Source organism: Macrobrachium rosenbergii, chromosome 59 (assembly GCF_040412425.1).
Source record: "Macrobrachium rosenbergii isolate ZJJX-2024 chromosome 59, ASM4041242v1, whole genome shotgun sequence".
In the NCBI taxonomy this organism is placed as follows: Eukaryota; Metazoa; Arthropoda; class Malacostraca; order Decapoda; family Palaemonidae; genus Macrobrachium; species Macrobrachium rosenbergii.
In genome coordinates this window covers 39,208,187-39,235,686 of record NC_089799.1, presented here as the reverse complement: position 1 = coordinate 39,235,686, position 27,500 = coordinate 39,208,187, and the positions used below count along the sequence as shown (strand labels likewise).

General features: G+C 38.0%; 1 protein-coding gene across 12 annotated transcripts in view; it reads left to right on the top strand.

Annotated features, from left to right (window-relative positions):
- Positions 1-27,500, top strand: part of LOC136837505 (DIS3-like exonuclease 2) — a 392,269-nt gene that overhangs the window by 212,285 nt on the left and 152,484 nt on the right. For 4 of the 12 annotated variants that reach the window (XM_067102342.1, XM_067102346.1, XM_067102344.1 and 1 more), the window contains one exon: positions 14,713-14,770. The exons of the other annotated variants lie outside the window; for them this stretch is intronic. The gene's annotated coding sequence lies outside the window, so the exon portion shown is untranslated. The remainder of the gene's footprint in view (positions 1-14,712; positions 14,771-27,500) is intronic. 12 annotated transcript variants of the gene reach the window in all.

Here is a 27,500-nt window from a genome sequence, read left to right as displayed (position 1 = left end):
TGAGCAAACAGAAAGTATATACTTACTCAAAAAAGAGTCATCTGGCGATCAATTATAATTGTTGTTTTTTGATGCGTTGTACCCAATGTAACGTACTTAACTGGTCCTCTAATCGTACTGTCCTACTTTTGTTTGTTAAGCAACACTTTCTTGGGCCACGATAAAACTTGCTTGTGTAACAGTGTCACTGACTCTACATCTGGCACAACTTCCAAGGAGGAGGGAGCAGTTCAGTTTTGTCGCCAATCTCTCTCTCTCTCTCTCTCTCTCTCTCTCTCTCTCTCTCTCTCTCTCTCTCTCTCTCTCTCTCTCAATTAGTTATTCTCTGCCAGTAAAGCCATTTCGACCTAAAAGGATTCTACCGGATGCCCATCCGCGTGGCAACACCTGCCTGCTTTCTCCCATTTCCACCTCCTTTGCTCTTCTCGTTGTGTCTCTTCTCCTGTAATGCGTTCCCACCCCATCGTGCTAAGGGCTAATGGGGCTTAGGCGTTGTTGTGAGTGAAATCGTGGGGATCTTATCGACGAATATGTCAGGCGCGTGAGTGGCGCCGATAAGGGTTGTTTATGGGAAAGTTTAACATGAAACATGGCCGGCTTGATTTTATGGAATCGGTTCTTTTGCGCTTTTAACGGATCTTTCTCTCTCCAGCCTCTCTCCCGTTTTTATCAGGAGTAAACCGGTTGTTGCACATATATTAGGGAGGAAGTGTCTTGATAGTTTTTGTACCGTCTCTGAAAATATTAAATTGCTTCTCGACGTTTGTTTGTGCCTTTTGGCTATGTGTGCGAGTGCTTGTGTTAGTGTGACGCTGTTTCTCTCTGCGGAAAAGATTCACTGGGAACAGTGCATAGATTTCTAAAAGTATTACAAAAAATCGGATAACAAATTCCCAAGACTGAAATTTGTCCAGAATATAAATACTGTATGTGGATGTCATCCTTTTGATAGGATGGTCAGCACAACAGCAAAATCTACAGTATATCACCAGGATGATTTTTCAAGAGTCAGTCTTCTTCGAACCCTCAGGCTTTATCAAATCATATCATCAGGGGTAATGATTGGGGATGGGAGGTGTGTGTGTGTGTGTGTGTGTGTGCGTGTATAAAGCGATTGAAGTGTTTAGTCTCATAAACACGAAAACTGAATTGAAGTAACCACTTGAATTGTATGCTTACTGAAGTTCGCTATCTCTTCTTAGGGTATGCATTAACACGAAGTGGTTTTACGATTTCCGTGGGTGTAATCATGAAAGAATTGTATAAATCTATCGTTATATTTCCGAAACCTGTACGTCATACGTCTTAAAGGTCGAGTCATGATAGGGTAACTTTTACATAAGAGTAAGATAGAAATCTACATTGTTGTAATCTGCTTAAATAATATCTATTACTTAAGGCTACTGGGAGTCAAGTTTCATCTACCTGTCCAGGAGAGTTGATTAGGTTTTGCGGGGTTGACGGTACGTTGGATGTTGGCTGGCGTAGAGAGAATACCAACCTCCTAACCCACATAGCTCACAGTGGCATCGGAATTCCGCTGGTGCGAATGGAATGCCTAAGACCCAATAACACCTCTTGTTTTGTGCCGAAAGGTAATCGTCATTCCAGATGGCTTTCGACTTCGTTGTTGAAACATGATCACACGATTTTCTGGAAAGAAGAACAATTTCCACAGGTGCACTATATTTTTACGAAGGTCGTCTCAATAAGCACCGGTATTATTAAGACTCTCAAATAAGAAATTGTGTTACGAGAAATTTTCCCTTTTGTGTATTCGGGATGAGATTTCTTTCATCTCTGACCATACACAAATGTAGTGTGCCGCGGTTTGTACTGTGTTTGTTTGCCGCAGGTTCATTGACCCAGCGGACCCTGCAAGCGCGCCTTGCCTGCTTGACACACCTTCATATTGATATAACCGCCTCTTGATATAAAACACGATCCATCCCAGGCCAGTATAGCTGGACAAGTTACAGCTCTCCTATTCTTGTTAGTTCATAGCGATGGCAATCACATTGCAGGAAATATGAAATGTGAAATCTAGGGTAGAATTAATTATCTTTCATAGGTACTCGTAACAATCCAAATACTCTTGAGGACATGGTTGCCATTAATCGCAGTTCTTTATAACATTCCTTGAGGGAGTCATCCCTCAGATCACGCTTCTAAGGAAATTGAATGAGACCGAATTGATGTGGATACTCTTAATAAAAATTCTGCCTTTGATGTTGGACTCTGGCGTTGATGCGACGTTCCCTTGGAAAAACCAACACTTCTTTTTGCGGACCATTTGTACTGAGAGTCTATTTGCATGAACCAGACCACCAGGCACGCCTGGGGAAATATATTGCGCGCTGTAATACACATTATGTTTGAAGACCGGTTGGAGACAAATGCAAACGATGATCAAATATTAAAGGAAAACAATATTATTGCACACTAAACCACATGTAAACAGATTTGTATATATAGGCCTATATATATATATATATATATATATATATATATATATATATATATATATATATATATATATATATATATATATATATATATATATATATATATATATATATATATATATATATATATATATATATGTACAGGTTGACAGACAGATAGATAGAGAGAAATATTGAATTAAATTTATAGGTATATATGTATGTACAGTATATATGTATATATATATATATATATATATATATATATATATATATATATATATATATATATATATATATATAAAGACATTTTCATTCTAGAAAAAGGAAGAGTCGATACTCGATGAACGGGTTATTACTCCCCACAGAGAAACTCTCAAACTCTGAGTTTATTGACGGTTGTAATAACAACAACAATAATACAAGCGAAAATTGCAAGTGACGTTATACATTAGCTTTTCGTGACGCACTGAGTTCCTATTAAAAACAGCTCGTAGCGGCATCCAAACTACAACAAAGGTTCGCGACTAAAGTTTCAGCCTAGGAAGTCTTTGGAAAGGCTGCCGAAATAATGATGATGATGATAAGAGTTCTTTGGACATCACAAATTTTCACCAGAATATGATATTGTCATGTCTCGGCATCTAAAAACAGGCACATAGGCCTATGATATTATCGTCTGTTTCCAGAAGTTCTGTCTAGACCCATCTCATTTACTGAGACTGTGTGCGTATTGAGAAACGCCAGACTGTCTTTTCATGCACACATGTTGAGTCCTCGTAATGCAACATTTCTTTTTTACTATCCGTGAGTTAAGGCCTACAAACAGCAGTGAAGTGTATCTCTCCCACAGTGATTAAGTCGCATTTTGCCAGTGTCATAATTTTTATGGCTATATTTCGTAAGAATTAAGTTAAGTATACCTTAGTTTAACCAGACCACTGAGCTGATTAACAGCTCTCCTAGGGCTGGCCCGAAGGATTAGACTTATTTTACGTGGCTAAGAACCAATTGGTTACCTAGCAACGGGACCTACAGCTTATTGTGGAATCCGAACCGCATTACAGCGAGAAGTGAATTTCTGTCACCAGAAATAAATTCCTCTAATTCTTCATTGGCCGGTCGGAGAATCGAACGCGGGGCCAGCAGAGTGCTAGCTGAGAATGGTAACTACCCGTCCAATGAGGAACTAGATTGGCCTGTATGTAGGTACACAAAGGAAGAGAGCTGATAATGGTATTATTCTTAAACGCCAAAGGAGTTCTGTTTTGCACAAAACGGATAAAACAGAAGCCATAACATTAACCCAAGATTTTTGTCTGCTCCCCCAAACCAATAATTGGTATTAAAAAGTTATTATTACTATCATTATTATTCACTGTCAATGCATTCTTGCAGATCAGTTATGACCTGCCTTAGGAATCTTCCACAGACTCAGATGACCGTTTGGAAGAGAGAAAAGAACAAAGAAAAACAACGATGAATAGATAACTTGAAGGAGAAATAAAATTATTTTGTGTACACGTGCAACTTTAGTGAGCAAGTAGCCAAAATGATATAGCCTAGGTGCCGCAGGTAGCTTCCTTTTCAGACCACTGATGAATAGGTACTCCGGCTGCGTCGGCAGAGAATAGCGTGCAAAGCAAACGGGAAATTTCTAGAGTTGCCCTCTTGAACAGCTATTGTTGCACAGTGTCCTTGCATATCTAGTTTTGCTTTTATCTCTGGTAAATCATCCTTGCCCTCGGCAGATTTCTAACAGGCTTCAGCAGCTGACACCAGCTATGTAGTCGATAGCGTGCGTCCCTCGAGGCCATATTCGCCCTCACTAGCATCTGTGAAAAAGAAATTCTTGTTCAAGAAATTTTTTTTTTAAAGTTTGATCTCTGATAGCGACGTAACTGTAGGAGTAAGGATTCTGGATGCTGAAAACACTGAAGACATTTAAGACCTTTTATAGGCGTATTCTTGGTCAGTCGGCCTGGTTTGGTGGTGTCTCGTCGAGAGCTGACATTTGTGCATTCATTCCCCAACATTTAATCGAGCCCACCTTATGATATAGTTTTTAGGTATCGTAATTTTTCGGATGTCCCTTTTGTTTTTGTTACCTCCGACGAGGGATTACGGTTTGTTTGTCTTTTTGCTATTCAGTATGTTTTAAAATAACCTTCAATTAGGAATCCAGAGAAAACAAAATAGGAGACAGCTTAAATGTAGAAATCAGATTTGGTCTTAGCGGCGGCAGTAGCGAGTGTTACAAAGTAAGGTTCCTGCCATCTTCTTCTTCGCTTTAACGTGCTTTTTCCCATTTTTATATGGGGTAAGCACGATGCCTTCTTTTCGAAGGGCTTTGATTTGGCGTTGGGGTAGGCCGTAGCCTCGATCGGCTGCCCTGCCTGACATTGCTTAGACCCCGGTAACGATGTGTACGTGTATCGTACCAATCCCCAGCTCTCTTTCTACCAGCAGCGAGGAGAACTGGGCGGTTAGGTCGACAGTACGAGACTTGTGAGGTGTCTGTTATGTTTTTAGAAGATATTGGAGTGGCTTTGTTTATGTGTGTATTAGTCTGTAACACCCATTTGCTTTCATCAAACCTATCCGTTGGTTACATACGTAATCCCGGGGTGTCTACACGGATAGCAAAGTGTCCGCCTTCTCTGACCAGTCGACTGCGGATTTGAACCCGCGCCACGGACCTCTACGAAGTCCTAGGATGCTGCTCTACCGACTGAGCCATCGAGGCTCTAAAGTAAGGTTCCTGCCATGCCAACTGGAAATAGCAAGGTCTATAGAGATCACCGCGCTGGAACAGTCGCTTCTGAAGAGTTTACTTTTTTTTAGTCAAGTTTAAACCCTAAGTTTGGTTTGTGTGTTGTATATTTAACATAGTTCACATTCTTCTAAAATCTTGTCTATCATTTCCACGGGAGCTGTAGTAGAGGTAGTCAGTATAATATAGAATAACCTCCATAAAACAGAGAAATGGCCAGAATGTTTGCTCATTTGTGATTTGAAGCTTGTATTAGTATGTTTCCAAATTAGATTTTAGAATGCGTGTCACCATTCGTTCATCCATTCATTCATGGCGGGAAGTGATCATCATCTGAAACAAAACTTATTAGCACAACACTTTTAAATTTTATGTGGCAATTGGCCGTTAAAATCCACAGACATTGCATTTCTATATGATTAATATAGAAAGGCGATTATAACGCTTTCTTTCGATGACTGACTTTCTGATTTTTTTTTATTTTCCAAATATATACTGTAGCAATAGGCAGCAGAACAAATCAACCTTTTAATAAACACTCACGCTTATTTTTTTATTTGGTGTCATGTATTTTGCACGTGCTCATTGACGTCATCTGGCAGAGATTTCATAATAAAAAAGGTGGTGACGATAATTTCATGTTTTCCGTTTTGTCTTCTCATCGCACAAAAGCTGTTTAGTGGGCGTCGATTTCCTATTACCTTTATTAATTGTCAAGATAAGGATTAAATTGTCATCGTGCGCCAGATGCAATTTGCTCCCATACTGAATCATCGTGTTAATCTAAACAGCAGACAAAGTTTGATATGCGAGTGTTTTGTCACTGGGATTCAGTATTGGCAGAGTGAAGAGTGAGTTCAGTGGATTTTTGTTTGTTGGTTCTATATAAAGACCAGAAAAAGGGGGCATAAAGTTAATGCAGGTGTTCGCGTGGGCCTTCCAGAAGAAGTGTATTGACTTGTAATTAGATCAGGGCATGGAGAAAGTGGAGGGGTAGCCGGGATGGGAGTGGAAGAAATAGAAGAGAAAACAGTTACCAAAGAAGGCCCACTTGGCTTGGCTCTTCAGACCGCTTAAGGGCACCTTGGTGCCGGTATATTTGAGATGGGGAATCGACAGGTAGTTTTAGAGATCAGATACACCGTGATATTGGAGCTTGATGCGAATCGTTCTTGAATGCCGGCTTACGGATGCTGCTGCTGAAAAACCAGGAAGATTGGCGAATGTTTAGAAGTCCTCCTGAAGAGAATAGAAGGAAAAAGTAAAAAAAAGTAGTTTGGTTAGTGTACGCCATCTGGTGCCAAATTATGACTTTGTTTTCACGTCAGCATGGGATTTGCAAAGGAGCTGAGCCTCTCGATTTTCGTTAAGATTTGTGGGCATGGGTGGTGGGATGGCGAGCTCCCGTTCCTTCTTGGGTCGACTTTTCAAGTTCCAACATAAGGAATTGTATGTTGGGGTACGCAGTCGTCTGCTGTTACACGACTGTGAAACGAAAACACAACTTCGAAGTCCAATAAAAGACTCCGTTCACTGACACGAGAGGCTTAGATGCCATCTTACAGTAGTGAATTACATATTAATTTTTTGCTCATAGTCAAACAGAGAGAAGAATATTTCATAATGAATTCTGAGAGACAAATTGACCAGAACGATGAGCAGAAACCACCAAACTTTAGAGGGTGGTCGGTGGGGCTGAGTCGCCTTCTTCTTCCTCTTCTTCTTCTTCTTCTTCTTCTTCTTCTTCTTCTTCTTCTTCTTCTTCTTCTTTCAAAGGTACTGGTGGTACTCGATACGTGTGAGACTTGATGATGAGGCAACCTGCTCCCCGTCCCCGCATCCGACAGTGCGAGTACAGTAGCTCTACCCATCCCCTCATCCATCATCAGTCTTCGCCACTCTTTTATTGAAGTGTCCTTTGTTGACAGGAGACTTGTTGGCACGTTGTGACTAGCACGAGTGCCATGGGGACGCATTTCCACGCTCATTACTCAGGAATAATTGCCCTCTAGCGTTCTGTCTTTTTTTTTTTTTTTTTGGTATGTTGAAATGTGTTCTCGTACGATCAACACCGTTTGAAATACATACACATACATCTCCACAAATTCAAGTAAGGTCATTCTTGTAGACCTAGTTATTGAAGACATGTTTTTCCTTGACACAAATTACTCTTTATTTCAATTCTGAAGTTGTGGATTGTATTACTATGTTCATTTACCACTGTTGGGAGTGAATTACAAGGGATTGAGTTCAGCTCGAAAGAGTGGAAGGGGAGGGCTTTCATATAAAAATACAATTTTGTATCGGCAATCAAACGGATCCATTTAACAAAACGTAGTAATCGTGGTAACCACCTTATAAGTATCATCTGTAAATATACATCTCTATATTTTTCGAAAACTTGCTGTAAATATGGCGACGCATCTCGGGTCAGACATTGGCTGCCTTTTCCATACTCCCACTGTAACCTGCGGTTTTAAACGTGATGTAAATAGGGAAAAATCTTACCCTCGCCAAAAGCTTGTTTAGCTCCTTCCAGCCGGTTTTTTCTTTGCATGTTTTGTCGTTCTCATGCGCGCCATTCTCGCCTTCGACTAGACCGCGACTGTGGTTCGCTCAGAACTGATGTTTCGTAAGTAATGTGTTTACAAGTGCACACGCGCGTATGCATACGTACATACATGCATGCGTATATATGTATGTATGTGTACAGTATATATAATATAAACTATATAGGCATATATATATATATATATATATATATATGTGTGTGTAATGTAATATATATACATATATATATATATATATATATATATATATATATATATATATAAATGTATATATGTACATTATATATGTATACACACACATATATATACAAATATGTGTGAATATATTTGTGTATATATATATATATATATATATATATATATATATATATATATATAATATGTGTATATGTATATATATCATTACATATATATATGTACATAAACACACATACATGTATTTATATAAGTACACGTATACGTATGTTATGCATATATGTATATATATATATATATATATATATATATATATATATGTGTGTGTGTGTGTGTGTGTGTGTGTGTTTGTGTGTTTGTGTGGTGAGTGTGTGTGTTTTTTTTTTGCTTTAGGTCAATTTTGTGATGTTTATTTTGAACTGGTCATTTTTCGAGGCTTATAATGTAATAGCTTCACAGGCACCATGCGCATTACATCTTCTCTCATTCACAGCAATAACAGTGATCTCATGACTCCAGAAACGCATGGTGCAGAATGGAGAAGAACTCAGCATCTGTACTGTTTTATATGAATGGTGGTTATGTTGTATAGTAATCATAATCAGGATCATGATCTGATAATCTCTCAAAGATCAAAGTCTGTACAAATCGCTGGCTCTTTTATATAATGATGCCAGTCATTGTGAATCCGTAGTCTCCTTTGATTTATGGTACACCAAGTCATATATATATATACTGAACGCTTTTGCGGAATCACTGACGTAACCTGTCCTTCACGTTAACTCATACAGCACATTAGAAGCAGGGTTATGTGCCGGTGGGAACTGGTTGTCAAATTAGATGACGAAAAAACAAAGATCTGAATTGGTACGGTTGGCTTGTGGTAGTTGCAGTGATTGTGATATGATAAGGCTGGGAAGGATATATTATGCCTCCACACGAAAGAGGCAGCGAGGATGTCAGGATTACCTTGCATAGATGAATCCTGTGGCCGTATCTCCAAGTATTTCATGTATATAAAGTATTTTGAGTATATTCTCTCTCTCTCTCTCTCTCTCTCTCTCTCTCTCTCTCTCTCTCTCTCTCTCTCTCTCTCTCTCTCTCTCTCTCTCTCAAAACATAATTTCATCATGAACGATTAAATTATCCTTTCTAGGGAGCGGCTACCAGGAGGCCACCTCTGAACAGCTTTCCTTTTTGAAACTACCAGATAACTGTTATCTGAGTTGTTATTCAAGACCGGGTGCTTTTTATTCCACAGCGCTTTCATCCAAGGGTATCCCGGCCTTTAATATAGTCGAGTGTCTTTGATGTGTGGATAGCAAACCTAAAAGTGTATTCAGGTCAGGTTCACGGTGCGCCGGGGTCATTAGAATCCATTCTAGTGATACAGATCAGAGGTGACTCCAAGTCTCGTTAGAGAGCGGGTATCTCTCGGCACACGATCCAAGCAGGCAGTAAGGTGAGGGCGGGCTCTCTTTGTGTGTGCTTTAAAGAACGAGAATCATTATTCTACTTCTTCTTTTTCTTGAAGGGACATAAACTGCGACACGCGTGGTTTGGTTATTGTTGTTCTTTCAGAACAGTTCCCTTAAGAAAGTCGTTACTGAAAGCTCGTTGTAGATGCAAACACAAATAAATATTTCCCTGCTCTTTGAGAGGTCAGCACAGATTCTTTATCTTGGATGAATTGGGCTTGTGAACTTTTTCTGCATCTCTCGAGCGTTCAAAGCACCTCAGAATATGATTGCTATAATTTCGTTACGTAAAGCTGTCTGTGAAATGCAATGGTTAACCATTTTCGTCTCGTTACATAAAAATCTACTTACATTTTGCCTCGTTACTTGCGCAGCCTGGCATCATCCCACTGGAAGTCTTAGGAGAATGGTCATTTCAAATGAAGACTCAAGCGGTATTTAGCAGCGGATGCTTCTGGGCTCCCCTGGCGGGCCCTGCCAACTCTCCCCCTCCCCCGCCACTCCGCATCCCGACCGTCGTTTCCCCCACCTGTCTTTCCACAGTCACCTTTCATGTGGTGTAAGAATTCAACCTGTTTACTGCACTTAACCCGTCCCTGTCCACCCATGCGACACTGGAACCTTTAGCTCATTTTTCTAGCTGTAAAAGGTGTTTTGGCAAGTTGAAAGATTTCAAGAAGAAATTGGGCTCTTTGCTTCCTCGCATCTTAAAAAAATATTTTTCGGCGTTGAATAACGGTTTCGACCCATGCATAGAATACTCCCGCATATATTATATATATAGCCTATATCATCATTTTCCACTTTCAGACCACCGTCGTTCTCTCTCTCTCTCTCTCTCTCTCTCTCTCTCTCTCTCTCTCTCTCTCTCTCTCTCTCTCTTTACACCCAAATACATTATATATATATATATATATATATATATATATATATATATATATATATATATATATATATATATATATATATATATTTATGTATGTAGCCTACAGATGTGTGTGTGTCCAAGCTCAGTCACTTATCGAACACCAATAGACATGTTATTTACACCCTTGGAGGTTATACACCAAAATCAAGTTCTGCCTCACGCACCCTGAGGTTTTACCATGCTTGCATTTTACATTATTATATCGTGTGGGTCTCCATTCGCTTGAGCCTGACTATGTATGCGTTTTATTAAGTGTATTTATTGATTGCATAACACGTAGTATGACGACGGAATGTTTATTGGAAGGTTTTTCTTCTTTTCAAAATCCTTAAGTGTATTTTTTTGCACCTTGAGCCTGTAAAGCACCCTATCCCTTAGCAGAAGTCATTAATATCTCTTTGACGGGTTGGGCGTGTTTCACGGTCTCGTTATTTCTGGTTTTCATCGAGGGAGCAGTGATCAAAGCCTCGTTAAGGCTCGTGATCTCTGGGCATCTTGTGAATGAAACGGAAACGGCGTTACGGAACGATTCAAAAAGTAATTAAGAATTTGACCTTAGAACTGCGGAGTAGATGTGAACTCGTTTAATAAGGAATAAATTTCTGTTCTTTATCCAACCCATCTCCAAAGGTGCACTGAGGACCATGTTAAATTATGGGTGGTACTCAAACCAGAACTTAACATTATTTTGCAGCGTTGTCATAATTATTCTTGAGTCATATACCAGGTGTCTACAAAATATCTTCTCAAACGACTCCCGTATTCTGTGATACATGTGGGCTTGGCTAAGCTATCCTGTTACGGACAATTTCTCTCTTCCGCTAGAACACGTTCGAATCGGACAGGATATTTGTTACCGAAGGATGAATTAGCCCCACCTCGGGCTGTGTAGGAAGCTGTGCTTCGCTGCGTTCGCCCCCGTCATACAATGTACTGTACATGTTTTCTTCTGCGTGGTGCCGAAAGTCCTGTGGCGTCTTAATTTCTGGGCGTTGAGGCGGCTGCTTACTAAGAAGGTTGGGTGTGTCTGTTGCAGTTTTCATGACGCGTATTTCGATACGAGCGGGATGGCGAAAGACCGGGGCGAGATCCGAAAGAACGGCCGCAGAAGAACAAGCAGAATGAGGATATGCAATAAAGCATGACTGGGAGAAACGGGATATCACTCCACGTGAATTGGAATGAAGACAGACAGGTATGAAAATCAGGTCGACCTGTACTTAGCGAAGCAGGTCAGCGGGACGATGCAGGTCACAAACAGGCCTCCGGGGCCTCGAGGGCTAGTTGAACAGGTGCTGCATCCAAGAAGCAGGATGCCCTCTTGTTTAATGCCCCTAATGCCCAATGATGAAACCGGGGGAGCACGCTCTTTGTTTCTTGAAGGGTATCTGACTAAGCAGCTAACGAACGGACTGGGGATAGGAAAGGTTGAGCTTATGTTTTGGGGAGAAGACGGGGATTGAGGGGACAGGTTGGAGGTGAAAGGGGGGAAAGTGAAGGAAGTTTGGAGGAAATAGAGAGGAGGGGGCAGACCCACTTGCTTACTAAGCAGCTCACGCTAAATACCCAGCTTATAACAGTGAAATATAGGAAAAGAGATTTTGTATGCCACGATATCCTTTCAAGGAACTGTTGAATAAAACTTAACTTTATTCAGTCATAAATTATACATTACTAAAAAAATAGCTCTAGAGAATGTACGATTGTGTAGTGATGAAAATACTTACCTTAAGAAAAAATCACCTAAAATTTTTATCAGTAACCAATGCCTTCACTCTTCAAATCTTCTTCACACTAGCAAGTCATATGATATTGTTATACACGACCATTATTTCCCAGAGATACTCTCGGAACTTGTTTGAAACTTACGTCACACCTGATGTTTATCACCTGAAACTGAGTTTTGCACTTGACTCTTCAGCGTTGACATGTGTTTAAACACCAGCTTCTTATCCGTGCTTGTGGAACAGGATCGCTGAATTGGTGTGATCGCTGCATCTTTTCTCTTGTAAGCCTTTGGAACCATCTTTTCCTCTCTTAAGTGGTGGCTGATATCATTCACTAGTTTCTTTTGTATGCTTTCGTCTTACAAAGCTCAAGCGTGGAGCAAAGGGAAAAAAAAAAAAAAAAAAAAAAAATATATATATATATATATATATATATATATATATATATATATATATATATATATATACATACACGTTTGTGTGCGTGCGTGTGTTTGTGTGTGTTTGTATGTGTATATATACATATATATGATACATACTATATATATGTATATATATAATTACAAATATATATATAAATATATATGAATGCACACATACATACATATACAAGGTGGAAGTATACAAAAGAACTAACGAATAATATCAAACACCACTTAGAGAGGAAAAGATTATTTCCAAAAACTTACTAGAGAAAAGATATATATCTATATATATACATGGTTACATGTGTGTATATATGTACATATATATATATATATATATATATATATATATATATATATATATATATATATATATATATATATATATATATATATATAAATCTTCTGGGCGTTTGTGTGTGAGAGAGAGAGAGAGAGAGAGAGAGAGAGAGCATCATTTTACTTGCATACGTACTCGATCCCTAACAACACAAGAACTTTTTGCAGCGACGGCAGGCATTGTAAAATGAGCCGTGTAAGATAAAGAAAACACCTGGCGGAGGCCCATTAAAAACAGCGACCCCGACTAAGGATTTTGCTGAAAAGATTTCAAAAGCAGCTTTGCTGGTCTTGGCAGATTAATTATATACATGGTTAGTTTTATTTCCTAATGATAAAAAAAAGTCTGGTCTTCTATTAAGGAAAGTTCAATTGAATAAATTTTTAAAAAAAGCTTGCTTTAGAAAATATTGCCTGAAAACACGGGATAAATATATTGAAAACCTTTGTCACTTATCCTAGAATCACTTGGAGTTGTTGTGAAATGGTCCAGTTTTTATTTTTAATTCTCTGGATATCAATTTTTATGCTTTTGTGAGGAAACTAAACATTATACCGTAAATAAAGCGATTATTTCTTATAGTTAAAAGATTTGGGTTAGTTTTCTGATTTTCATGAACTCGTACAAACTCCCTTATCCCATTATTTTCCTCTGCATGGACGTTACTAATACGTTGAACGCTTTTGGGAAACAGTAACCCTGGAAACTCTAAGATTAAGCTTCTGGTCGACTGTACCTGAGATGCACTATATATATATATATATATATATATATATATATATATATATATATATATATATATATATGTGTGTGTGTGTGTGTGTGTGTGTATATATATATGTATATATACATATATATATATATGTATATGTATATATACACGGTATATCCTCTATGGCCCCGTGTGATGTTTTGTCAGCACTTATGCTCAAGCCATTTGGTAAGCTTTATTGACACTGGGTACTGATTCCTTTGAGAAAGTTCTGATGGACATTTCATGGACCGCAGCAGGCATCATAACTTTCAAGGCAGTTTCATGAAGAAGAGAATTACCCAATTTCCTGACTGCACTTTTATGCTGGAGCTTAGAATCAGAAGAACTATGTTTCATATGAGTGGTATGCACTCACTGCATAATGCGTGTAGGCGAGAATTGTGCCACAAAGAACTCCTTAACTTGAAAATAAGTCCGTCGTTGTTTGAGCCTTGTTTGAAAAGATGTAAGTGATCTGTATATTTCTCGGCTCGTCTTCAAGCGCCGGTGTCAAAATATACTTTGGTGCAGGCAATTGTGTCATTTTGCTGTCAAGAAAGAGGAGGGCTCATTTTCACGCCTCCGTTCATACAGCGGTTGAAATTTGATGATGCAGAGGAGCTGAAGTGGTAGTTCCCTCACTGGTTATAATGGACACTTTTCACTGGTCGCTGAATTAAATCCTCTTTCACAGATGAGAATTTTATATAATAATATAATAGATTCGCATTATTTACAGTATAATACACAGTTGCATAAGAAAAACATATAAATTAGATATACAGAAAATACAGGAAAAAAATCTTGCACTGCTTACCAATGATTCGAAACGATTGTAGGATCATATCCTTCCAAATGGAATTATATAATAGGACAAATACAAAGCAAATGCTTGGATTCGAATCTGTCTGAAAATAGGGATAGACAAGGGGCAATGGAACTAATCAGTGATGAGTTGTGTATTTCTAAACATACGTATATTCGTGTGTAGTTTTCTTTCATCCAATTACGTTAGTTTACATGTTAATGAACAGTAATAGGTGTTCAGAGTCTAAAACTTGTTCTTTTTTCTTTGCAGGTACGTGCAGCAATTGTCATACGTACACAGATCCGTAAACTATCGCGTCCGAGGACAGGTCAGTGAAAGTACATTACGTTTTGTAATCGCCTGGTTTTTACAAACAGATGCAAACCTTATCACACCCTTACCAGAGAATGTAGGAGGTTACATTACAAGTTCTACTTATCTCGTTTAAAAGAATTAAATAAGTAACTTCTAAAGTCCTTCGTCTCAATTTCGTTCGTGCTTTTTTAGAACTGTCAGTAACCGGAGTGCTTCGCTCGCATTAATTATCAAAACGTCCCTCTACTTTCCTGGTATTTTGACAAATACTCGACTTCCAGGATCTTGGTCTTTCCGTGTTCAAGGGTTTTGTGATGATTTTATGTGACTCATCACTTCATTTGGTCATGAAGAAGGTTCCTTATTTGCCCTAGAACATGACTTTATTAATATTATGTGGAAATTATCAAAGTGAAATTTGTGTTTTTGCATGACCTTGTGTGCGATTTGCATTTACCCTTGGAAACCGTTTTAGGTCAAAGTTGCTGTTTTGCAATGAACAGCCTGAGTATTGCTCCATTAGTTTCAGTTTCCATGTCAGGTAGTGTACCTCCACTTTCGTTTTCATGGGTTTATTACACAAGAAATGCGCAATTCTCCTTTGCTTAATGTCTGGTATTGGACTGTTTAACCTTTATTGGTTTGATTTCTGTATTTCTGACAAGCATAAAGATAGTGTTTTTATGAATGATCCCTTAAAGTTCATTATTTCATTGTATTCTTCTTGTGACGCACTTTCATTCTTTAGTTGTTAATATATTCTCGACGTTATTGGACTTTAAGGCAAACTTGTTAATCAGGTATTCATCATCATACCTTTGCCTCCAGCCCCGCGTGACACAAAGAACCTCGGTGAAATTCCGTGCTTTATCTTCCTTCAATATCCACTCGTCTCCAACCTCCGTTCTCATCCACGAAGGTCTGGGGTTCCAGAAGAGCTCAAACGATTCTCCCAGCGGTTGTGCGAAGTACATGTCCAAGCCACCTCCAATACGTGATCTTCAAATGAAACTTCGGGAATTCTTCTGACTGTATCATTTCTCACTCCATCTGCCACATAACTCGCCATATTCTTCTCACTCACAGCTTTCCCCTGAAACTGGCAAAATCGTTTCGGTATAGTTTCAGTGGCATATCTTGATTCACATCCATATAGCAATACAAATCGTACATATTTATATGTAATTTCACTTTAGTGTGCAATGTCAACCCATTTGATTTCCGAATCTTCTTCAGGCTGCCCCTTGTTTGTTGGGCATATTTTATCTCGCACTAAAGCCCAACTCAAGAGAACTTCTACTGGATATCATTGGTTGTAAATATTTGAAACATTCAGCCTCTGTAATCGTTTCTCCATCTAATGTTACGTCGTCCTATTCTGAACACTTTTCACTTTGAGATATATGATAAATGATATTAAGCAAGCTTTGTTAAGTATACCTTATTTTTACCAGATCACTTAGCTGATTAACAGCTCTCTTAGGGCTGGCCCGAAGGATTAGGCTTATTTAACGTGGCTAAGAACCAATTGGTTACTTAGCAACGGGACCTACAGCTTATTGTGGAATCTGAACCACATTATAAATTAGCTAGAAATTAATTTCTATCACCAGGAATGAATTCCTCTAACTCTTCATTAGCCGCCCGGAGACTCGAACTCGGAGCAAGCTTTGTAAAGTCTATGAGAAGGGTACACAATATATTTGAAGTGATATTCCCCTTCATCACCCTATTATTACAGAAAATTCACTAATTTCTTCATGGATTATCTAAATTACATTTACACATTGAACAGGAATGTCAGATGCCGTAAGACTTTCCATAATCTTGGTCCGTGGACGCTGACAGATGCCTTCTCGTAATCAATAAAGCCATCACAACAGGAATTTAATAATCCACACTGGCAGCCCTATTAGAGCTGATAGTCAGCTCAGTGGTCTGGTTAAACTATTTTAATAATAATAATAACAATCCACACACTGCCTCACAAAATGTTTTTACACAAATATGTAGTCATTTATGCAACGTCTGCCTTTTCGAGATGCAGGTTGTTCATCTCTATATTTTTATCCAGGTCTTTATCCAGACTTTTGAGAATAAGCATACTGAACTTTACCTTTACGACAAACGGAAGCGCAATGCCTCCATGAAATGGTAGTAGATACTTTTAGGTAAGTCACCTTGCTTTAGTACCATAGATATGACCTCCATTCCCAGTCACCAGGCTTTCTTCCCTCATTACATATTCTGCAAAACAGCCTTGTTTACTATACGAGGGGTCATTACAGTTTCAACAGGAATCAGTGCTGCAGTGAATTTCCATCTCCTAAGTTTCTTTATTAGTGATCCACTTCAGCAACTGTTAAAACAGTTGTGTCAGTATTCAGCTGGTAAAAGATATAACGGAAAAACAATGAGAATAGGGTTTAGTTCAGGTTTTGGGGAGAGAGAGAGAGAGAGAGAAAATTAGACCTCTGGTCATTATGGCATTCCATTCCGCTATAAAAATAAGTGCGGCATGCCAGAATATAAGAAATACAATGGAAAAAGGTAAAACTTTTTTTTTTCCTAAAATCTATAGACCCAACCGCATTTTTACTCGTACGCTCCGCTTATTTCTTTTGCAGAAGTTTTTTCATCAGGTGCAGTTTATACAGTTTCTTAATTTTGCATCTAAAATTATTATTTGATATTTGTTTTCAGGAAAAGATTGCAGCAGTTCAAAAAGCTTTTTTTTCAGATATATCCCTTCAAATTCAAATAAACTTCCCTGGCAAACTATCTCCACGGAAAGTGGTTATTTCTACATAAGGCAGTTACAGTATTCTCTCTCTCTCTCTCTCTCTCTCTCTCTCTCTCTCTCTCTCTCTCTCTCTCTCTCTCTCTCTGCAAATGAATTGGGGGATAAATATAACTAGTTAAAACCACAGAATAACTTTTCCTTTGTAAGCTCAGATATGATATTGCATAAACAAATTATTTCTGGTAACCTTGCTGTTGCGTTTGCATCGCCGGTCGAACCCGTTTTATAATGGTAATTTTCCTCTTTCTCCAGAATGCCTGGCACTTATTGGCAGATATGAGCGCTTAGTATTAATAAATCATATTAATTCCTCCTGTTTGCTATAGATTCATTTCACTGCCTTCCTTTCCCACTGACAAATAACGTCAGTGTTTCATCCACTAGTCTTATAACATAATTTCTTTGGTTGATGTTACTGCATGATTTCCTTACAGTTATGAATTTTTAAAAATTTTTTGACATTATTTCGTGCGATTGAAATAAGAGATAGAATATGCGTTTTTCATGGTTCACAGATTTTACCATAGAAGCAACACACTCTCTCTCTCTCTCTCTCTCTCTCTCTCTCTCTCTCTCTCTCTCTCTCTCTCTCTCTCTCTCTCTCTGAATTCCGATAAGCCTCTCGTTTCATCCTCTGCTCCCCTATGGGCTGTGGGTGCTCGAATTACCTTTGTTCCCCCTCCCTCCCCGTTGTGATCCAATAAGTACCTTCGCTGGACAGCCCGGAGTACATAGAACATGAAGGTCTGAAGGGTTTTATTCAGGATGTGCACCTCTTGTTGATTCTTCGCTTTTTGCCGCGAAACTTTCAGTCGCGAAAGCAGCATTCTCTAGGCTTTTTAAACGAAGCAGATAAGGTTTGCATGTTTCATCTGAAGGTTCGTTTCACTGGTAGCGATTACAGTTAGAGCGGAATTGGTAGCGTCATTTGCTTTTGCAGTGTAACTTAAAACTGTAACACAAAATAAGAAAATTGAAGACGACTAAAAGACAGAGTTAGTTAACGTATAGTAACATTCGCACAGAATTCCCTTGAGTAACGTTGACCCATGCGTCGACGCGCCTCATATCAGGTTGCCTTTGGCCGACAGGAGATTTTCTGATGGTCGCGATTGGGGGAACCATCGTTGGATTTCCAATCCTTTGTTCTCCTGAGACCAGACGACATCTTTTATTCAGGCAGTTCACAGAGATGGGGGTCCGTGTGTCCTTTCTATGGGCTTGAATTTAGAATTCGATTTAAGTTTCGGGCTACGCAGAATAAACTGAGAAGGTTACTTCTGATCTAGTTCCGTGTGATGAGTAATTTCATAATGGATTTTTCCATCACTTAGACTCATTAGCTGGCGAAAAGGTGTTGAGCTTTGTTGGTTACTCCCCAGTCGTAGTTACGCCCTTCTCTTTGTTTGTATGTCTCTCTAGATACACATGTCTCATGAAAATAATGCATATATACAAACATACACACACACACACACACATATACAGTAGTATGTATATGTGTGTGTAAAAAAATGTATATTTATACGTACAGATGTGTGTGTACAGAAAATGTGTCGTGACCATTTCACCTTCTGTATTATGCTGTCAAAACTTTAGTGAGGAGGTACACGTACACACACACACGTGTATATATATATATATATATATATATATATATATATATATATATATATATATATATATATATATATATATATATATATATATATATATAGTATATATATACTGTATATATATATATATGTATGTATGTATGTATGTATGTATGTATGTATGTATGTATGTATGTATGTATGTATGTATGTATGTATGTATATATATATGCATATACGTGTGCGTCTGTTCGTATGTATATGGCGCGTGTGTGTTTAAATGTGGTGTGTGTAAGTGCAAATGAATTTTTGTATACAAAGTGTAATCATAAAAGTAATGTATACCCTTAAGGAATGAAGGTACTTTTGCACCAAATCGTATTACATTTCACTGCTCCCCACATTCTAGAACGGCCAATACCTCTGTGTTGAATTGGTATAGACTGGTTTGGTTATGAACGATTAACTCTTGAGACAGAATGCCTTTCACGATCTTTCACGTATATATATGTATGTATATATATATATATATATATATATATATATATATATATATATATATATATATATATATATATATATATACATATATATATATATATACATACATATATTATATTATATACATATATATATATATATATATATATATATATATATATATATATATATATATATAAATTTTAAGCCATACACATAGTATAACTTGGAATTCATTGTACTTTGGGAGTAACTCACTCCGAAGGGTAATTATAATTGACAATTGCTTTAGTCTGGTTAAGATATAACGATAGACTTTAACCACTTGTCGATCAAGTGAGATAGAATCTGGCATCGACATCTACACTTGGTTCGTCGAATTCTGTATATAGACCAATATCGACCATCTTTGCGTCCATGTGCATTGATCATTGTGGGACACATGCGTTTTAGCAGGCTAGGAGAGCTGTTAATCAGCTCAGTGGTCTGATTAAACTAAGGTACACAAGCAGGAGGTGTCAGGAGAGGGAAGGAAAAGACTACAGTAGAGGAGAAGGAACGGGAAGACGGTCGTTGTTCAGGTTAAAGATGATAGCGGGAAAGATGAGGAGTGTAAAGGCAGCGCTGCTCCCGCTCGGCAAGAGAGTCTGCTTGTTGAAAAGCAGCGTCGTCGACGAACCCCGCCAAAAGGCCAAGGAGAATTATATGCGAGTTGAGCAAACATTTTGGAAACCTGAAAGACAGGATAGCATCAGCCATTACTGTTAAGTGAACTTCAGGCCTGAGAGAGAGAGAGAGAGAGAGAGAGAGAGAGAGAGAGAGAGAGAGAGAGAGAGGTGCGTTTGGGTTCGCATTGAGTTCTCTATGACACCAGTAACAGAGGTACGTTTTGGTCGTACGTTTCTCCATCTGTCTCTTGTTAATGAGCACTGGATCGATTTATTGCACCTATATTCGTCTTCGTAATGGAAAGCCAGTGCTCATTGCAGGTAAGACAGACGACTTCTTTTCATGAGGAGGCCGTGTGAGGAGAATCTCTCTTGGTAAGATGAGGAAAACAAAGTCATAAATAAGAAATGTGAGGTAAATTGATGCCAGGGGCTCCAGCGCCCTCTACTGGTTAGGTCACTGAACTCCAATGGAGACGTGACGTGTCTGGGGACCCAGCGCAAACATACAAACACACCCAGGATAGACGAGCTACTGCTTACCTACTTTCTCCACTGTAGAGTCACCTTTGAATATTTTCACGAAGTGGCTCACTGTGGGTGATTTACTGGAGTTTGGGGGAAGGGAGCTGCTTTCAGGAGGCTTCAACTCTCTCTCTCTCTCTCTCTCTCTCTCTCTCTCTCTCTCATATTCTTTTACGCATCTGTTGTGGAACGGTGCCGGACTCATGTTTCATGTGATCATATCCAAATTTCGAACCCAAAATTGTTACTAAGGTATGTCAAGCAATATTGGTGAACACAATATACGTGTTGTCAAAGAAGAAGAAGAAGAATGAGCTCTATAGACCCAGAGAAATGCCAGTCACTGAAATGTTGTTGATACTGGTAAGACGCGGTTAGGAAAATTAATTGATATAATGTTTAGGGAGGAAATGAAGCCAAACAGGTATAAAATGATAGCTTGCTCAGAGATAATGTTAGCTATAAAATGGGAGTTATACCACACTTGCTTGAGTGGGGTAAACATTTTATATATTGACTGACAAAATTTTTCTCAGTAGACTAATCAGCAGTCTTATTACGGCCACATCGAGAGTAAATAAATTGTTTTAACAGAATGGTTTTCTTCAGAGAAGACTGAGCATGTCTAATCGTAAAACATTCCAATATTTTCTCCAAAGTAACATCTGAGTATACTTCGCCTTGTCTTCTTTTGTAATCATAACAGAAATTGTAGCATAACAAGCCTAAGATATTGAGGAAATGCAATCTTACAGAACAAAAGGAAGTAAACTTTATCTAGGATGAAAGCCTGAATTTTGTACAGCGAAGGAAGCATCAAATGAAAATCTGCCTATTTTGTGAAAGAATGTGGCAGTTAAGGAATGGCAGGTGATTCTTTAATAAGGATAGAATTAATGTTATGATCCTACGCCCTTTAGTTCTTCTTTTTATATGAGAATATGAAGTTAATTGTACCATTAGCTCTGATGAATTGATGACAACACTTTAATAACCATAGGAAGCCCTGAACAATGATTGTTCAATCGCTGTCTTGTAAGTCGTCATGATTTTGACGTTCAAATCCAGACTGAATTAACTTGATTAGAAGGAACAGGAAGTATGTTTCTGAGTGACGTATTCTCTCTTACAGGACTTCAAATGACCTGATATAAGCAGCTATTTACCTGACAGCTATGTGCCTGACAGTAGAAAAGAAGTAGAATATAAACAAAGCTCAGTCTTTGCATCACGGTTAGTGCTCCAGGGTTTCGCGTGGCCGTGCGTGATCTGGGTTTTGAGAAGGCCTTAAGAGGCTTACGTTCATAAATAATTCTCCGGCCTTTTCGATCCCTGAGCTCATGCCCGTTGATAATAATATCTTACTGTAGTCTAATTCTTATTTCTTTTCTTTTCTTTTTTATTCATGCAGTTTTCGTGATGGATGCATACGTAATGTGATATACCACAGGCAGTATCATGAGATATATGTAATTCCTTATAGAAGTCTTCTTTTAAGTACTTTGAAAATTCTGGGTTCTACTGTATATCCAAGAACTTCTTTTCTTCACGGTACATTTACATCGTTACATTAAGTTGTCATTCGTTTTCCTGTAAAAAAAAATTGCTATTAAAGTGAATGATTCAAGACATTAGAGTGTTCGCAAAATTCTTGTACGAGAGTCTGAAAATAATTTAATCAGGTGTTATTTTCATTGACGATTACTTTTCGACCTAAGGTAATCGTTTCTAGAAACATGAACATGATTGCATTATCTGTCATTCATTCAATTGGCTCATTCTCGGAATATCCAAAGATCAGTAGGCTGCTTCCTTTTTGTGCTAATCGCACTTGTGGCCATCGTCCTGATTGCTACGAAGGCGCGATGGGTTTCGCAATGGGAGTCGTTACTTTAACGTGTGATGTTCTGTTGCGTGTCTGGATGGTTTCGGCATCAAAGACATTTACTCAGGCACAGTTGCCCAACTATTAACACCTAAAACATCTCGGGCTTTCGCCGCTTAAGGACTCGTCTCGATCTATGTTGGCTGCAGTATACGTAGCAGAGTATGTCTTTTGTCGTTTTCATAAAATGTTAACCTTTCCATATTTTCTGATGCATACAGAATCACTGAAAGTTACTCTTACTCATTTGCTACTTCTCTGGAATTGTTGCCGCAGAGACTAACTTAGTTATTCTTGTTTAAACGAAAATCCCCAGCCACGTTTTGACTTTGCACTGGACGTGATACTTTTCATTCTTTCCCGAGTATTACGTTGTAACTTTGTCGCTCACTTAATAGGAACTCTCTACCGTTTTTGTGTGTTTTTACAAGTGTAGAGTTTCTAAGTCTCTGCTTGAGGTCTGCCTACCGTGCTTAATTTTTTTGTAGAAATTACTTTCGCAGTTCTACCTGCAAAGAGAAGTAAGGGACTCAGTACATTGATTTATTGACAAATATATCAGCTTGGCAGCTCCAGCATTATCCAACGCTCAGGGCCACACACACACACACACACACACACACATATGCATATATATATATATATATATATATATATATATATATATATATATATATATATATATATATATATATATATATATATATATATATATATATATATATATATATATATATATATATATATATATATATACCCTCTTAGCTTAAGCCCAAGTCGAGGTCGTAGTTTTAAATTAATGAGGCTCCTCCAGCTATTTATACCTTTAAAAGGTCATTTCATTGTTGGTTTTGTCTCGCTGTTTATCCGAGCCTAGAATCAGCACCGTGGGCTGGCTTGTCCCTTAGTGGCTAGAATATATATATATATATATATAAGGATTCCAGGCGAAGATATATGAAGGCATACAGCGGGGTCCACAAAACACATCAAAAAAGGCCATAATTTATTTATGAGACGTTTCGCACATGTACTATGTGCATCTTCAATCTGCAAATATAACAAATTTCGTTAAAATTTACAAAAACTATTTTAAAAGATAAAGTTAAAAGGAAAAAATTATTTACAAAAATTAAAATTAATAAAACTTGAAAGGTATACAGTAAAAAGAAACCAGTGCTGAACAAACCATTCAAAGGAGGAGGAGAAGAACGAATGACCAAGACCTGACCCCACCCTACGACTTCAGTTATGCTAGATTCGTTCTTCTCCTCCTCCTTTGAATGGTTTGTTCAGCACTGGTTTCTTTTTTTTACTGTATACCTTTCAAGTTTTATTAATTTTAATTTTTGTAAATAATTTTTTCCTTTTAACTTTATCTTTTAAAATAGTTTTTGTAAATTTTAACGAAATTTGTTATATTTGCAGATTGAAGATGCACATAGTACATGTGCGAAACGTCTCATAAATAAATTATGGCCTTTTTTGATGTGTTTTGTGGACCCCGCTGTATGCCTTTATATATATATATATATATATATATATATATATATATATATATATATATATATGTATATATACTGTATATATGTATGTATGTATGTATATATGCATATTATATGTATGTATATATAAATATATATATGTATGTATGTATATATATGCATGTGTATATATATATGCAAATATATATATATATATATATATATATATATATATATATATATATATATATATATATATATATATATATATATATATATATATATATATATATATATATATATATATATATATATATATATATATGGCTGTGAAACATGGCTAAAAACAGTTTGCAATTTCTGTCACAAAGAACCTGGTTGAATTTACCAGCCACTTTTTCTCGAGTCATCCAATATCTAGGAGAAAGCAGTTTATTGGAACGATTAATGTGTAAAAACATATTCTTCGAAAGTCGTCTGGAGTAGGCCTCGGTCGGCCACACAGAAATCAATCGTCGATTATCTGCAAAGCGACTGTCTCCTGCATGTGTTATTGCTCCTGTGTTTGTATACTGCATTTGTGTGCTTGTAAGTGCACGCTTGTGTATTGGCTTATTTAAGTTAGTACATGAAATTTTTCTGCTGACGCTGACCTTCCATCTACTGCTCATTGGTTACCTGCTGAACGATCTACATGGAAAGTATAATACGGACGTCGTTTTTAGTGATGTGCGTATATCTTAGCATTGTCATGAAGCGCGAGTTGGCCCAATTAGGAATTCATGATTTCATCTGAAATCGAACAGATTTCATTTTCAGCTTTGATTAGAAAATACCTGGATGTCGTCAGTCGAATTGAGGGAACCCGGCTTGCGATGACTCGTACGGAAAGTCACTGCATGTGAAGTGCAATTCCAAAGACCGTGTCACTGCTCGTTTCTCACCAAAAGCAGCAAAATCATGATCAGAACACATCGGTACTGCAATTTCATTACGCTGGAAGTGTTTTCAGATGACTGCTGCTAATAAGCGTTCACTACTTTCTCTCAAGATGCCATGTTTTATGTAACAGAGAGTTTCAACTCTTTTTTCCCGCTTATTTTCCTTTCTCAAGCATCCCCGTTGTCATTTTATTGTTTTCTTCTCCTTCGCCAGCAGAGGAGGCGATGGCCCAACCTTGGGGCCCAATATGTCGCCGAACCCGTTCTGTGCAGAAAAGTTTCCCATTCATTGAATCCGTCGAAGGATCTACTTCTCATTTGAAGTACGTTCTCTGTGCACCTGTTCTTCAAAGGTGTGTTGGAATATCTCTTTTGTAAGGTAGGTCGATATGAGTCAGAGCTATGGCCAGCGTACCTTCTTGGACTAAAGTAGCTTCCAACGCACGTGTCAGGGTAAACTTAGTGATGAACAGTGTTTTTAACGAGAACGTTGAACGCTTCCACTTACAAAGCTGGTAGTAGTGATGAGAAACTGTTAGAGACATAAAATAAGAAAATAAATGTGATATCTCATCTCTGAACATTTTATAATTAATCTTTGCAGTTATGGTTTTCATTTAGTTTCCACCCGTTTTGTGGGTCTGCAGAAATGACAGACACTTTGCTGGTATGTTTATTTGTTTGTACTTATAAGTAAAATTGTGTTTTTACAATCATTTGCATTATGAATCATTGTACTTCATCTCTGTCTCTTCCTCTTGCTTCAGTATTCTGTGATGAAGCACATTTCACCAGTTTTGCTCACATAATTCGATACATTCATTTATGGTTCTTCCCATATTATTTCCACGTTTGTAAGATTACGTTCATCTAGCGTAAAGGAAATTCTTTGAATCGCTCGTACAAATGGAGGTGCAAGTTCTCTCCAACACTAGGCGTTTCTTTTGGATTAAATCTTCTTTTAACGTGCTTTTTTACCATTTGTATGGGGTAAGCACGATGCCTTCTTTTGAAGGACTTTGATTTGGCTTTGGGGTAGACTTTGTATTCTCGATCGGCTGCCCTGCCTGTCATCGCTTAGACCCCGGTAGCGTATGTACATGTATTGTACCAGTCACCAGCGCCCTTTCTCCCAGCAGCGAGGAGTCGTTGCGCGGTTAGGTCGACAGGCAAGGCGTGTGAGGTGTCTGTTATGTTTTTGGAAGATGTTAGAGTCTCTTTGTTTGTGTGTGTGTGTTAGTCTGTAACACCTATTTGCTTTTAAGCAAACCTATCCGTTGATTTATGCAGCAGGTCACGACAGTCAAATTTAGAGTATTAGTGTGATCTCACGCTCGGCCTTATCATCTTTGTGCTCTCAGAAAAATTTGAGATAAGTCAAAAGAATGAAGTCCTTACTGAACAGGAAGTATCCAAATTTTGTTTTCCGGTGCCACAGGATATTTTGAGGTGCTTAGCCGCGATATCTAAAAGAACTGGTAGTTTCGGGATATCTTGAGCAATTTCTAATTCCACACAGACATTTATGCCACATCCAGTCTTTATCCCAAGACTACTCATGAAATGTTCTCGTCTGCTATTATTATGGACTATTTCATCTCAGTTTTTAATTTTCTGAAAAAGAAAACTATCGAGATGGATATTTGTCTGTCCGTCCGCACTTTTTCTGTCCGCCCTCAGATCTTAAAAACTACTGAGGCTAGAGGGCTGTAAATAGGTATGTTGATCATCCACCCTCTAATCATCAAACATACCAAATTGCAGCTCTCTAGCCTCAGTAGTTTTTATTTTATTTATGATTAAATTTAGCGGTGGTTGAAAGTTTCATGGTCCGCGGCTGCGAGTTTCATGGGCCGTGGGTGAGTTTCATATAGTATTATACGCTGTATAGAAAACTTGATTGCGCCGAAGAAACTTCGGCGCATTTTTTACTTGTTTATTCCATTCGACCTCCTTTGTAAGCCTTCGTGTTATAACATTTTGTCAATCGGTTTGTTTTTCTTAGGTGCCAGAAGCAATCAGCGCTACTATAATAGCGAATGCACGGGATTAGTTCTGGTATAATGTGAATATTAAAATGTACATTTTGAAGTCGATAATTAGGCAAACCATTGACATCATTTATCGATGTTGTTGATATGATGCCCTTTTCATAAGCATCCAGGCATTTTTCTTTGTTCTTACATAATGTAGAATTTTCAGATAGCAAAGATTTCTCTCTCTCTCCTCTCTATCCCCCCACCCTCGGCCCCTTCTCTCTCTCTCTCTCTCTCTCTCTCTCTCTCTCTCTCTCTCTCTCTCTCTCTCTCGTAAACTTTAGCTTTGCAATATCTGATAAAATGTCTGAGCTTGTTCATCTTCG